The sequence below is a fragment of the Sus scrofa genome, chromosome 7 (assembly GCF_000003025.6).
Source record: "Sus scrofa isolate TJ Tabasco breed Duroc chromosome 7, Sscrofa11.1, whole genome shotgun sequence".
Lineage (NCBI taxonomy): Eukaryota > Metazoa > Chordata > Mammalia > Artiodactyla > Suidae > Sus > Sus scrofa.
In genome coordinates, this window is record NC_010449.5 from 81723930 (window position 1) to 81740072 (window position 16143).

Here is a 16143-nt window from a genome sequence, read left to right on the forward strand (position 1 = left end):
TTTATCTGCTGACTCAATCTGGATCGTGTGTGAGGCGCTGACCTGGAATGATGGCTGGTATTTTAAGTGCACACAAAAGTATGATGAGGTATGAAGTGTTTCTGCTGGTGAAAGTTCTGGCCCTCTTCTCATGGGATTTACATTATTCCAGGTCCAAAAAGAGGCCATTTACCTCGGTAGGCTAGGTGCCTCTAATTGCTGAGGCAGGCGGTGTTTCACCTGGAAGAATTCAAGGCAGGCTTTCTAGACTACAACAGAGCTACATAAAGGAATGGGGGCAGGATAGCAGCCTGCTTGGTTTGGGTTTTAAAATGTGGCCCAGCTTCTGAGACCAGTCGTTCATGGTTTAGAGCTATTTCCTTGAGGCTTTCTCCGAGGGTTATAGTGTTCGGGATAGTCTTTGAGTGTAAATTAAATTTTCTTTAAAAATAGTTTGTTCTTAGAAATTGGCCAGGCAATGTGGGTAAAAAGAGCGTCCTCATGACAGCTGTGATTTGGACTTGGCAAGAATTTAGGGCAGGGGAAGCCAGGGTCCTCTTGTTGAGAGGTCTCCTAACTGTCCCTCTACCCACACGTCCATCCCTCCATCCATCTGCCAAACACCTGGCTTGGGTACATATTGACAAGAGAGAGGAAAATGATACAGTTATATTCTTCAAGGAGATCAAAACCTCCTGGAGAAGATAGGCATGCAACTGGACAATGATGAGAAATTGTGACTGCTGATAGAGTTGGTCATGGTGGGTTATGGAAATACTCAGATGCAGGATGTAATTTAAGTGCAGGAAAGGAGAGCCGGTTTTCAGGGGGAAGGGAAGCCTTAGTAAATCTGTAAGGATGAATAGGAGTTACATAGCCAAGCAGTACATTCGGAAGGTCTAGGCTAGAATCATTGGTCATTTTCTGGATGGAGTTAGTAGGAGAACATAAAGGGAGGACTTAAAGGTCACACCTAGATTTCTGGCTTGTCTCAGCCCTGGGATGTGAACACAGCTAGAGAATTAGCCTTGGACCTTCAAAGTAGTCACTTTTAGATGAAGCAAGTAACCAGACTGTGATGAATGTTGGAAAAAGTTAAAAATGTTCATTCTCTGTGAACTTGGGAGATTTCACAGAAATCAATGAGGAGAGGTCACCCCTACTTTCTGACAACCAAGAGACGGGAGTGCAGAATAACAGACTTTGTTATTGATTACTTACATGTCCCATATCACTCTTAATTTTACAGATTTTCTTTTCTTTCATTTGAGTCCATAGTAATAAAAGTAGAGCATATCCATGCCATTGTGGGATAAATAGAGTAGAGAGGGGAAAAAGAAAGTTGGCCAAGTGGTCCAGCTCAGTGTAAAGTGTGCTGCTTTCAAAGATCTGCCCAGAGAACTTCATGAATCAGTCAAACATGACAAAATTGGACTGCATCACTGGGTGGCACACGGCAACTCAATGGGAGATACTGAGTTCCATAAACTGTATTATTGTGCAAAATGTACTAGATGAGCTGCAGATTGTATTTTCCATGTCTTCATGACTAATGTTTGCAATTGCAGTTTGACTAATAGTTGGGGACAGTTCCCACTGGAACAGACGTCTTCAGTATTTTTTTAATACAAAATTAGTCATGTAGATTCCCTAGGACTTGGTGTTTTATTAAATCAGTCTCTCTTTCTCTCTCCCCCCCCCCCCTTCAGAGGAGAGCTGTGTGCTGTGCCCTCCTAAAAGAAGATTTTTTTTTTTTTAAATGAGATGTGCATTAAAAACAAAGTGGACTGGTTTCTGCTCAGAATTCAAACAAATGGGCTTTTCTGGTCAAAATGATGAAAGGATCTAAAAGACGATTCTTTGATCCGCATGATCAACTATCGGATGATACTTTTGTTCTACACCAGTGCAGCTTGCAGAATGTTTATTTGGCACTAGAAAAAAGGTCACCATTTTAAGGCAGTTCAGAAACCAAATGTTCCCATAATATGGCAGCTTTCTCACAAAGCACCCCTTGGCTTTGCTGCTTTGGAATCTGTGCTTTTGACAAGCTCAAGCTCTCTTAGATGTATTAGTGTGGTAATGTGTGTGTGTGTGTGTGTGTGTGTGTGTGTGTGTGTGTGTGTATGTATGTGCATGCATGCATGCCTGTGTGTATTGGGGTGGGGGTTGGTGGTTGGAGGTCTGTTAATTGCAAACCCCTAGGTCTCCACAATAAGGAAACTATTTTAATCCCAAGGTGATTTCTTTAAATAAGGCAAGGAGGTGGTGGGGAGAGAATATCTAGGTGTGACATATGTAGAAACAGAACAGTGTGTGCAGAGAAATTTGAATCAGGTTGTATTTTTTTTTTACTACCCAATCCTTTCTTTTAAGCAGCATTTGTACAACCACGCCTGAAACAGAAAACCTCTTTAATTAGCTCCTGCAAAATGTGTCTCTTTACTGCCACCTGTTGTTCAGGAAAATATTAGGGCTCAGGGGGGTCCTGGAAGATGGTTTGAACGCCTGAGCTGCACCGCCTCCACTCTGCATGGCCATCCTAAATGCACCTCTGAGACGAAGCTTATGGAGGTGCTGTAAGCAGCGTTCATCCAGAGCTAGCAGAGAGACCAGGAAAGTGACATGTTTTCTTGACACCGAACAAGCTGCATGCTTAGTTGCTAATCATTACTGATTTGGAATCTTAGAAAAGCTCTGCTTCTTATTTCAGTAAAAGAAATGCTAGTTATTTCAGAAATGAAAATGGCCTCTCTAAACAATATTAAGCAAAAATGAAAGGAACGGAAGGATTCCAAGGTTAGGATTTTGTTAAACAGTGTATCAGTCTTTGCTATGCTATTTACAAGTACGTGGGAAAAGTGGAAACTTCTCACAGCCACAGTCATTGCAAGTTAACCCAAGTGGCCCACTGTATACATTAGATTTATTTTTGCTTCTCTTGGGTATAGTAAATGTGTCTGGTTTTGTTCATTAAAGCCTCAGATTGGGTTTATTTGGTTAACATCTGTTAGGATGAGGGTCTAACTCTTAATTGGTACCATCTGGCAAGGAGGGGGAAGGCGCAGAGGATCATCATAATGGATTGAAGGCCCAGGACTTTCACATCTTGAAAAATTATTTGTTTTTTATTTGTTATTTGTATGTATTTATATGTATGTATCTTATTTGTATTTGTATGTATGATTTATTGTAATTTGCATGTATGTGAGTTAATATACATACAAGTGCAATATATATATTACACTCACATACATACACATACATACACTCATACATACATACATACAAACATATACACATTCGTTAATGCGGAAGACCACAATTTCACTACCCAGCAGTATAATTGGGAGATGAGAGTTGCATGATTTAAGGTACCAGCAAAGTGTGTGTGTGTGTGTGTGTGTGTGTGTGTGTGTGTGTGTGTGTGTGTGTTTAGGGATGCTGCCTATCTTCTTTCTTGAGATTTTTCCTTTTCACAGCACCCTGCTGCTTGTTCTGGTGTCTTCTTCCTCCTTCTCCAGCTGTGCTTTCCAGAGCTGTGATGGGCAGGTCTTGCTCCCTTGCACACAGATGCCATTCTGCCCTCAAAGCTACAACACCACAAGCTTGCTTTAGATGATTTAGTTTCTTTGCTTTAGATCTCTCTTCATGAAATTGGAGAGCTCATTAATAAGTTCTATTTTGTGTGATTGAAAAATAGAAAAGGAGTACTGTCATCAAACATAAAATCCAAGAATTTACTTTTTTTTCCTCCTTACCTAGATAGCAGTCTGGAGATGAATGAATTTCCAGCTATGCCACCTCTGAGCTCCCACTGAAACCTTTGCTGGAGACAAAAATGTGAGTCAGTTCTTTGACTTGACTTCTAGATGCATCTCATTTATGGCAGGACTTCTTCTAACATTCTCATTTTATTCCATTGAATTCTTGCCATCCTATTCTTCTTGCTAGGAAGATTGTGTGTGTGTGTTTGGGGGTAAACTTTTGAGCCCTGGTCTAGAGAAGTCATTCCACAAGAATGCCAGGAGTCACACCTCTTCAGAGGGTCCCCTTCAGCTGCCTGTACTTCTGTTTCCCCAGAGAGCTCTGGCTGACATGGCAAGTCACTTTCCAAGCTCAAACTTCTCCTCCTTTTGGGCAGAGGGTGTCAGATAACACTGCAACCACAGGTCCTGGGGCTGGACTCTGAGCTGATGATACACCCTATGCCCAGTAGCTGGGCTGGATGCTTCCTTCCTCATGTTGCTGTTGGTCTTTCTTCAGGGTTTGGAAGAGTGGCAGAAAACTTCCCTCTGTTACTCACAGTCCCTGTTTTCACAGACCGACCTTGGTGGTGGCATAGAGACAGACCGTGTGTCTCTGCTAGAAATGTTCAAACAGCAAAAAATGTATATTTGATAAGAGGCTTCATGTTTTGCATGGCTTCAACATGTTTGGTAATATTTTCCCAGCCTTCAATTTTCTTCTCTTTATTTGGTAGACACATGAGTCTTGGAATATTCTACCTCTCATACACATATCATGTATACATTCAATTAGGACTCTATATACTGAGAGGGTCAAGTTATTCCATTCTCCAGTGGGCCACTGATTGAATGATTTTGACACCCCTGGAAGCTTCCAGTGATCTGAGGTCCAATACTTTGACAATTTTTCAGGACTGCTTTCAGGAGATAAAATCTGTGTAGGCGTCAAGGCGGTTTCTCACCATCTGGAGAAGCCTCTAGGCATCCAGGCATCCTAGTTCAGTGGAAGGCTTCCCAGACCAGGCACTTGGGAGCCAGCAGGTGCACCTCCTGGGTCTGCTTCACACATGCATGGTTGTCTTTGAGCAAATGAGGCTCTGTGCCTGGGAGGAGGCTCTGCAGACCTTGAATGTGGCAGTGAGGTAGTAATGAGGTTGCAGTAGCAATCATGGGCATAACAAAGGAGGGCTCCAGACCAGCAGACTATAGACATTTTCTGGAGTCTAGTGATAGCATTTCTAAAGGGAAACTGGACTTTTCATAACACAAGATATTTGAATTTCCTACAAGAATACATTTTTTTAATAGACACACTGAATTCCAGAACAATGTATGTTTATGGGTAGTGTCCCTGGAACACACAGATTTAAGAAGGTAGGGATTAACACTTTAAAAAATATGGCCTGAAAAGGTAAGGAAATCATTGATAAATGGTTGACTTGCTTCTTAAGATAGGGCTGCTTCTAATTTATTTTCCAAATGTATTCATTTCCATTTTTTTTCAGTATTAGTTGTAGTATATAAGAACTTGAATGTAAAGGATATGGCAAAAGAAAAATTTTTATTTAGGACCATGTATTTAAAAATAATAACTCAACATTCAGTAAAATCATGTGCTGAGAAGTCACTGACAAAGATGATGGTGATTTTTGTTTATTAATGCTGACACGTGTCTTACCTTTAACATAGTTTGCAATTATTTTGGCATTTGAACCCTAACATTATATGGTTCTTGGTTAAATACAAAACTTTATGGGGACATTCATATTTCTAGTTTAGGGGTAAATGTCATTAATATTTTGAAAGCGTATATTTCCAATTTGCATAGTACAAATTTGCATAAAGCATAACTGTCCATTCTATTGAGAGTGTAGCTGTCAAAGTAGTTAGGATAAATATTTTAATGCAGGGCTTCGTTTTGACGGTTTTTGGTTTGCACTTTAAAATACTATTTTTATTGCAGTCAATTACATAGAAAATAAAATTTACCAACTTAATCATTTTCAAATGTATAATTTGGTGGTCTTAAGTAATTCACATTGTTATGTAACCATCACCACCATTCATCTCCAGAAATCCTTTCATCTTGCAAAACAAATTCTGTGTATACTAAACAGTAATTGTCCATTCCCCACTTTCCCCAGCCCTGGTAACTGCCATTCTACTTTCTGAATACTAGCTAGAATACTCTATGTGCCTCTTATGAGTGGACTTCTACCATATTTGTCTTTTGTGATTGGTTTATTTCACAAGCATAATGTCCACGAGATTCATCCATGTTGTAGCATGTGTCAGAATATCCTTCCTTTTTAAGGCTGAATTCCATTATATGCATAGACTACACTTGGTTTAGCCATTCATCTGGCAATGGACACTTGGGTTGCTTCCACCTTTCGGCTATTGTGAACAACACTGCTATCACCATGGGTGTGGAAGTATCTTTTTGAGTCCCCGTTTTCTATTTTTTTTTATGTATACCTTGATTTGCAGTTTTGCACGTCTTATAATTTTTGTTCTTGCTGTTTGCTCTGCTTGGAACATTCTTCCTTCCATTTATCACCACCACAATCCTATTCATGCCTCAAAGACTAGTTTTAATGTCTACTCTTTGGAATACCTTCCTGGAAATTCTCAGCAGAAAGCAGGCTCCATACTGTGTTCCTGTGACACTGTTCCTTTAAGATGGCATAGATTATAGGGAGAATGAGTAGAGCACAAAGAATGATGCCCCTGTGTGGAGGTTGCTGATGCTACTCTTCATTAGCCAGGATCAGGCCCTTTGCCCAGAGCCAGCTGGATGCAAGGCTAGTTCCCATGTAGTTCCTCTCCCACCTGTCTCCCTGTACAGACAAAGCATGTTCATATGAAAGACACATTACAGGTACCCTGTGTTCCTTAGTGAACATGATGTGATCAGACTGTATAATTCAGTCTGTGGTACTGGATGTGCACTGCTGGGGTATTTACATTTGATTAGATTTAATTGAGCACATACTGTGCACCTTGTACCATAGGGAATCCAGGTATTAAAGCAGTTTTCAATGGATATGATCAAAAAGATGTTGGAAGAAATATTTTATTTCTCATCCTTGTGTTGGAATCATTTATGGTTCGTAAGAGGTGCTACACACGCTTTTGATTGAATTAATATTTTTAAAGATTTTAGAGAGTCATCACAGTTTTACTCTTTGTCTGCATAAATAATATTTTCTGATATCTAATAGTGAAATATACCCACAACTTTGTTTAACTTAAGCTCCTGGTTAACCGAAGATTTCAGTGTTGGCTTCTGAATAGTTCTCCTTGAAGGTAGTTAAGTAGGGAAAGAAAGTTGGGGCATAAGGCAGAATGAGCCTCTTTATCAAAGGGTATCCCCTTATGCTTGTTCTAGCCTTTTTGTTTTTTTGGCCACGTCCTTAGCATGCGGAAGTTCCTGGGCCACGGCAGTAACCAGAGCCACAGCAGTGACAAAGCCAGATCCTTAACCCACTGAGCCACCAGGGAACTCTTGTTCTAGCTCTTTTGGCTAGGGTTCTGTGCTGTCTGTGGACCTTCTGCTTTTTATAGATGCGCCTTTATGGATGGTCCCTAACAGTCTCGCTGACAGTTGTCAGCCACTTATTAGATTGCCTTAAAAACACCCCACTGTCATTTTTCTGGTGGCTGATAAAATGACAGCAATGCTGAGAACTGTCCCCTCCTCTTAACTCTGCTAGTGTTAAGGATCTTTGTATTCAAGATCAACCACACACACACAAAATAATATCGCCCAGCCCTAGTCACAAATAGACATGGATAGACCAGTCTGTTGTTCAACCTGAAATGTGAATTTGACTGATCTCACCACTCCTGCAACTCTACTGTGTGAATCTAATTTGAGAAAAAGCAATGAAGGCAGGGACATAGCAGTTGGACTTTGGTTTTCATAGAATTACTTATATTTACTCATGTCAAAATGAGTGATACATTCTGATGATTGATGTTGATAGAACAAAGGCTTTTAACTCCGTTTTGGTTTTGATTTAAAAGAACTTTATGGACTCCTTCTCACATGTTCAGCAATGGACAACAGGGAAGAGTCAAGGGCTTCCTCCCAGCTTCAGGCTTCCTGCCAGTGAGGATTAGCATAAGGTCATTAAAGACAAAATCTGAGTGATGACAACAGCAGCAGCAGCCAGCATTTCTGGAGGCTCACTATGTGCTGGGCGCTATTCATGTTTGTATACCTTATCTCATATCACCCTCAAAGAACTCTGAGGAAGATGCTCTTACTATCCCTTTTTCATAGATGAGGTGACAAAGCCCAGAGAGGTTGCTTCACTTGTCTACACATGCACAGCAGTGAAGAGTTAGACTCAGGATCTGAATCCAGGCAATCGACCTTCAGAGTCAATGCCAGAAGCCACATCATGTTGCTGTTGCTCTTGCTAAGAGCAGCCAGTCCTTACTGGGCGCTGACTCCTTACAGCTATGCTACGAAGAAAGTACCCTTGTCCCCTCCATTTTGGAGATGAGGAAAAGGATGCCCAGAGAGGTTTGTGACTGACCAAGGTCACACGGCAAGGCCAAGATTTGAGTTCCTTATTTAGTTCTACAGTGACAGCTTGTACACTCTGCGCTAACTCCCCATCTCCCTGTGGTAACAATAAAAATAACCACTGTCTGGTATTCTAGGCACAGGGAAGCATTGTGTTTTGAAGGCAGTTGACATAGCTCCTCTTCCTCTGCTGACTGGTAAAGCAAGGCAGCCTTCACCCTCTGAAGATGAAAGAGACCCATAAAGAGGGCTTCTGGGAACTTTGTGATGCCTGCACCCTCTGTCAGGGAAAAGCAGACTTCATGAATGTGGCCAGCTTCCCATCTCCACCAAGATGCCCAGACCTCTACACTGAAGGGTGCTGCCAGGCTCTATAGCACTCCTGCCTGTGCTGCCTCTTTCATGAAGAGCAGGAGCAGGGATGGCAGAATTGTGAATCAGCATTACTGCTGCATCCTCAGAGGGTCTTTCTCTTTATTTAGAAGAGGTCCAAAAGAAGTGAAGGGCTTAAGGACAGAAGAGGAAATGGGGCAGACACAACCAAAATCTCCTACTGACTCCCATGGGTCTTCTCTCTCTGTCCTGTTGCCTCTTCAATACTTTAATTTTTTTTTTTTTTTTAAGAATCCATTGGTTCAGAACTGTGTGGCAAGAGTTACCCGTGAGACTGTTCAGTGTGATATATTTTTTGTTTTTTAGAATTTTTATTATAGTTTATTTACAATGTTCTGTCAATTTGTGCTGCACAGCAAATTGATCCAGTTATATATATTCTTATTTATCTATTATATAGATAATAGATATCTATCTTACTTATCTAAATATATATTAAATGTATATATTTCTTTTTTATCAGAGGGAAAAGTAAGAAATGCCATAAAGATCCCAAATTAGCAGCGAGTTGCCTCTATTCCAGGGACCCTTAATAAATATAGTCGTTAAAATGACAGGAAAAATTTCTCAATGACAAGGCAGAGAATGTTCATGATTATTGGCTTTTAGCTGGTTTAGAAAAGAATTTGCCCATATCAGAATTTCTTATGTCCATATCAATTTTATTTTTGTAATTTTTTTTAATATAGAAAAAATGGTGGAAATGAATTCTCCACAATGTTAATGGGGCTATCTTATAAACATGGTGGGATATTTAGTGATAATTTTCTTTGTGTTTTCTCTTTCTTCAAATTAATATACATTGATAAATTTGACTTTGCAATTACAGAAAGGAAATGCTAAACAAGCAAACTGGATGGGAAGTACCATTTGTTAAAACAGCACGGCCATTTTCATGTTGCCAATTTCAGGGAGACTTTTCAGTGTTTAAAAATCGAGAGACTGAATATACAAGCTAACAATGGTCAGATTATATGTGAAAGCAGAACTCTTATGGCACCCTTCAGTAATCACTCCAGGATGTTCCAAAGGGCCGGGATCTAATTAATCATCAACATTTTCCTTAATTTATGCCTGTGCTTCCAATGTATAAGCAATGAGAAAAAGTCAAAATCCTCCCATAACTAATCACGGAGGATGCCCCCCTTGTAGTTGATCCAGTTTCCCCAACAGCTTCCTCCAAACAGGATGCACTACTTTTTTCCACTATGAAGCTTTCCCACTGCTCTGCCTGCCTTTGAGTCTCTGCCAAACACAAGGGATAGTGGCTGATCCCCTTGCTACAGCAAGCTCAGAGTAGCTAGCTTTTGCTTATGCTCATTTGGGTGGTCTTTGTTCATTTCCATGTAACATTCAGTCTTTTGGGAAGTTAGGTACATTAAAAAAATACACACTATGTATGTAGCATTGTTATCATCGGTATGAAATGTCTAATTCTTCATTACTGAGAAATGTTTATTCTCATGCCAGTCACAATGATCCTCAATGATCTGGAGAGAGTTAGGGTCCAGCTCATGGTGAATAAAATAAACACTAATCTTGAAATTATAACTGTGTAAGATTTCCTAGTAGGGAAAGTAGCATCATGATTGGAGAAATCATGGCTTGTATTGACAGATCCATGGGATTCTAATATTCCCAAACTATTGGCTAAATCTCACTACCTTGTCTCATCTGGCATTAGATTCAGTTTATGGAAAAATTCACAAAAGTTTGATTAACAGGCAAAGGAGCTAAAAAACAAAGACAACCATGCAAAAGGTTTGATTTTGAAGAGGGTCCTGTCAGCTGTCTTGTGAATAGTCAGGCTAATATTTTTTTACTGTGCGAATGATGGTGCAACAATTGGATGGATCAAACTTTGTTATTAATAAGGATAACTTAGTATTTTAGGCAGTTTTTATCTGAGAGAAAGCTAGGGCTAACTTTAGAAACTTTGGGAAGAGAAGTGCCAAACCACTTGGGAAAAATGTGTTGAAATCATGTAGGGAGAACTGAGACACAGTGTGAATACGAATGAGGGATTCTGGTTATTGGACAGGTTTTCAGAAGACATCTGTGGTGAAATACCCTGATGTGAATAAAAAAGGGATAGTTTATTCCTGTATTAATGGGCATGTGTAGGTGGGAGTGCTGTGACAGGGAGGAAAGTCACAAATCTAAGGCATTAGAAAGAAATGATGCTTCTATATATTGATGTCAAACAACTTGCTTGTTTAATAGAAGTCAGATGATTTACATCTCATATATGTTATTGATTCAAATAGCTACTTTGTATATGGTAGGTCCATGGTACCTGCATAACACAGGTGCAAATTCAGCACAATGATCTGGATTATACACTCAGAAAAGTATTCCCAAATTCAAGGTGAAAAAATCAGCTGAGTAAAATTTTTAGACAAGTGTTTTTTTTTCATTACAAGCAAACATTGCATGCTATTGCCATATACTTGAATAAACGCTTACAAGTTCAGAATTAGGTGAAAACAGCCAAATGTGTATGCGTATGGCATTCAAGAACAGTGGCAATTTATTTTGTTTCTTTCCAGTGCGTTGAACTGTACAGCAAAGTTGTACACTTTAAAGGCGCAATTAAGCCTTGAATCATTAAACAGCCAAGGACAAAGAAGCTGGCAATGTCCTCAGAGCATGTGGCAGAGGGACATTGGACCCTTCTATCCTTACAGTCCTGAAGCAGAAGAGATATGTTAGGAAAAATAAAAAAAAAAGAAGGGGTATTTTAGAAGGAGGGTCAGCCTCACAGGTGGGTGGTGTGCCATCCTCAGAAGTTTAGTGAAAGATCCACCTTCCTCATGGTTAGGTACTCACCTTACCCACCTTCTCTGGCAGCTCTTCATGATTATCTAGGCAATAGCAGTTTTGGCCTTTAGGGGCTGAGGCAAGTTTTCCAGCTTTCAGGTCAACTCTAATCCATTGGAAGTGGCTGCTTGAAATCCAGTATTTAGATTTTAAGATGGTGTCTGAGCTTAGAGGGAACAAGCACAGGCTGGAAGTGGGAAGAACTGTCTTGCACCTATGATTTCCTCTCAGAAGCCACTGCTTTTAGTATCTACAGATGAATAGAGTCTACACTGGCTATGCAGATTTGGATAGGGTTGGAAGAGAAGATTCTACTGCTGGACATGATGAAGACTAATCCTGTTTGAGGTTTCAAATGGGAAGATGGGGTTCTTGGTCAACTGTAGGGAGTGAGAAAGCTCCTGGAGGGAACAGCCATGGCAGAAGAGGGCAGAGTTTGTGGGAGGTAAGTGTGCATGAGAGAAATCACCTAGGCATCCGTCTGCCAGCCCTGATTCCATCATCTCTAATAATCGATGCTGAAATTCCCTGCCTTCTTAGTTGGAAGAGGGCAATCCTTTCCATCATTCTTCCCACTCTGAAATTTCTTTCCCTGTGTTCTCAATGCAGTCTTCCCAGAACTTTCTTTGTAGCTCTTAAAGAGGAACAAAGAAATATTGGGGTAACGAAAACTAGACGCAGGTGAGGGGAGATGGCACATTATAGATATCATTCTGGGAACTGCTAAAGACAAAACTGTATGTACTGAATTTCAAGTAGAATTCAATGGGGGAGATCGTCTTTCAAAGTTGGTGAAAAAATGAACTTATACCTTCTAAGGTCTAATTTAGATCCTCTGTCAGAACCATAAGAAGAATTGCATAAAATATCACTGAGGACAATGAAATCTGTTGGCCCCTTTTGCATTTAATAAGATATCATGATTCAACGAAGTTGCCTTTTCTTTTAAAAACCAAGGCTGGAAAATTAAAAAAAAAATTTTTTTAAAGAAGCTCTTCTCATTAGACTGTATCTGAGTGACACTCCTTGTCTTATATCTGTAACATATTTGGAGTAAAACTCATGGATCAATATGGTTTTGAGACAGGAGGTTGCATTTCATGTTGATGAGATTCAGGTTCACTTCCGCTGCAGCATTATTAATGGAAGTTACTTGCTCATCAACCCCTGTATAATTTTTTTAGCTTCTAATCTAGAAAAGTTAGGGAAAAAAAAGAATCTTGAGAAAAACTTCTGGGCTAAACTGTTCCCCTATTTTCCCTTTCCCCTCAAATGAAAGAAAACCGGACCAACAAATGGTCCCTGGCTGCATATGGATGCAATATGAGTATGTGAATATTTGATGACAGAAAGCAGAGTTGTAATCTATTCCAAATGGACCATCATCTGGATATTTGAAATGCCATGTTATAAACAGTGTTCCCTTGTCTTATAGGATGTTATGTAGTTGAATGCAGATGAAAGCCTAAATTTATATCATGAAGCAAAGTATAAAATGAACATTAACCTCCGAAGAACTCATTTTTTTTTCATTGTCAGATTCTGTTAACTGCCTGCCTTCTAATAGCAGTGCAACTAAAATCTTTCTTTAATGCTTTGGCCATTTGATGACCCTCATGATTTCTCTCTCTTTCTTTCTCTTCTTCCCAAAAAATATGGGCACGAAATTTATAACTCAAAGGGATTTTGGAATCCTTTAGTCCATGCAACCTCACTTTATAATCAGAAAAGTAAGACATAGGAAAGCAGCTCAGTAGCTAGTAGATAATCCAGGAACTTAGTCTATGGACTCCCAGATTGGATAATCTGCATGATGCTATAGTGCCTTTCAGCAAATATCTGTCTTATTCCTAGAAAAGTATTCCTAGAAAGGGATTGATTTCATCAACTATTCCTTATAACCATAATAGGTAAATAGAATTAACCATTTGATTATATAGACTTCACTCACTCAATGTCCATTCATTCATTTAGATAATATTTACATTCTTAACCTTTTATTGCAAAGACATACACATTCAGTGTATAGAATTCAGCACTATAGAACTATATGAAGAAGTAAACTTCCCTTTTGGTCCAGCACATTCCACTTCCCAGAGATATATGCTCATGCAAGCATACAATGTATACTTCAGATAAAGCTGATGCATAAAAATATGTTATAGTACATAATATAGCATATATATTTCGGCACTTGTTAAAAAATGGGAGCATGCAATACATGTTTTTCTGCAACTTTCCTCTTTAAACTTTTTTCGCATAATATCATGGACATTTTCCCATATCTTATTTATTTAATTGGCTCCTGTCTTCAGATGCCAAGTGTGTATGTTTTATAAATTTCGTGTATGTAGCAATCTGTAATTTGCATGATATGGGTTTTTATTTCACCATTCCTCTGTAGATGAGCATTTTATGTGGTCCTCAGTTTTCATTGTTGAAAACAGTGCTATAATGGGTATTTGCACTTGTACCACGATATTTATAGGATACATTCTAGAAGAGGGATTTCAGGGTCCTTTCATTTATATTTATTGAGTAACTACTTTGTGTAAAGTGCTAGAAAGGCTATAAAATAAGAGATTCAATCTTTACAGGTAAAAAAGGTGGTTCCTGCTCTAATGAAAATTGTAGTTTAGGTAGCTAGAAATATGTACAAATATTGATTTCAAATAGAAAATCATGAGCACTCTTAAGAAAATGCAGAAGTGTGCCAGGAGAGGACTTTCTAACCCAGCCTGTACAAAGTCATAGTTACTGAGAGATGGGAGTCTCAGTGGAATGCATCGAAAATTTCCAAAGAAAGTTACCTATGCCTGTCAATATGAAAGAGCAATATGTGGGAATGCATATTGTTTATTGAAAGGGATCCAGAGAGCATAATTGGTTTTGAACTTTCAGGAAATATATAAATTTGTAAATGGGGGTAATTTTTGCTGTTCACTAGATAATATGAGACTGAAAGAACTTTTATTTCAAAGATCTTTTGTCATGTTTGTGTAAACAAGGTTTTATTTTGACTCAAGGCTCACTCATCTTAGTCTTCAGCTTCATATATGTGTGGGTTCAGCTATGCAACGTTTTCTTGATTCTGGGCCATTTCGATAAATTAGATATTTGTCTTTAGTTCAACAGAGGTTAAGAATGAATGATTCTATTTCTTTTTCTTTTTTCAATTACAATCTCGACACAATTTTCTTAGGGAAGCCACTTTTCAAATTCAGCAGCTGTAATTGAAACATCATCCCCCTTCAGAATCTTACAATAGGAAGCAGGTTTATGGGTTTTAAAAATTTATTCAACCATAAAAATATTCATGGGGAGGTGAAGGTTATAAGCCATGTGCTCCAATATCTTTATCTTTTAGGTGAGAAATTAGTGGGAAAAATGTAGATTTTTCTTATTTTGAGTATGGTATTTGCAAAAAATTATTTCAGTAAAATCTTAGAATCCCCTTTCTTCCATTTATCTTCATGTCCTAGAATTTACTTCACCTAATATTACAAGCTTAGCACCTCACTTTTATTTTTTATCTTTTTAGGGCCACACTGGTGGCATATGGAGGTTCCCAGGCTAGGGGTCCATTTGGAGCTGTAGCCACTGACATACACCAGACCCACAGCAACTTGGGATCTGAGCCGTGTCTTCGACCTACATGGCAATGCCGGATCCTTAACCCACTGAGCGAGGTCAGGTATTGAACCCGCATCCTCATGGATGCTAGTCGGGTTCCTTAACCACTGCGCCACGACGGGAACTCCTTTTATTTTTTTTTTAGCACCCTACTTTTAATACCCGGCAAGTTCAAAGCACTCATTGACACACAGTGAAAAATCCACAGGGTAGAGGTGAAGGGCATCCAAAATGGAGAGGACTGACCCTAGGGCAGAATAAGTGGCAATTTTCAAAGGAAATATTTAGGGACCTTTAAAACATTTTGATCATTTGAAGCATTTCTCATTCCTAGAAATAAGGGACAGCAAGCAGCTAAATCATCAGGCAGCTGCCTTTGGAGTCAGGTCCTACTTCCTGTATGGCAAGATAAAACCAGGAGGCAGAATAGAGATTTGCTTTCTCTGGGATGCAAAGCAGTCAGGCTGTGTTTAAATGTTTCCTTTGGTCTCTGAGGTCTTCATCAGGCAGTCAGAAGACCCCCCAGGAACCTGTAGGCCAGGTTTCTATGACTTCAGGAAGCACCATGGGTGCCCCCTACACAAGGGCCCTTGCAGCCTGCTTTGAGCACTGTCATCATGGAGGGCCCCGGACCTGGCATCCTGCCCACAACAAGCTGCAAGAAAAAAACAACTTTGTCTTCCACAGGTGTCAGAAGGGCAAACAAAAGGAAGTTTGTAAAAGATCCAGCACCTCCTTTAAGCATTTAGCAGTTTAAAGCCATGCTAGTAGTTTTCAGTTAAGAAAGAATGTTAATAGGGATGAATGCACCTATAGAGAAAACTTCTGGAAATGGAATAGTGAACTTGTTCTACGATTAGGAACTTTCTTTCTTTCTTTTTTTTTTTTTTGGTATATTTTTAGGGCCGCACAGGTGGCATACAGAAGCTCCCAGCCTAAGGGTTGAATCGGAGCTGTGGCCACCGGCCTACACCACAGCCACAATAATGCCAGATCCAAGCCTCATTGGCAACATACATCACAGCAATGCCA

The 16143-nt window shown here is 39.5% G+C and overlaps 1 long non-coding RNA gene across 2 annotated transcripts in view; it reads left to right on the plus strand.

Moving 5' to 3' along the window:
- The window catches only part of LOC106504490, a 517287-nt gene that overhangs the window by 255480 nt on the left and 245664 nt on the right, over window positions 1–16143 (plus strand). For both annotated transcript variants that reach the window (XR_002345962.1, XR_001297976.2), the window contains one exon: window positions 3745–3822. This is a non-coding gene — a long non-coding RNA (uncharacterized LOC106504490). The remainder of the gene's footprint in view (window positions 1–3744; window positions 3823–16143) is intronic.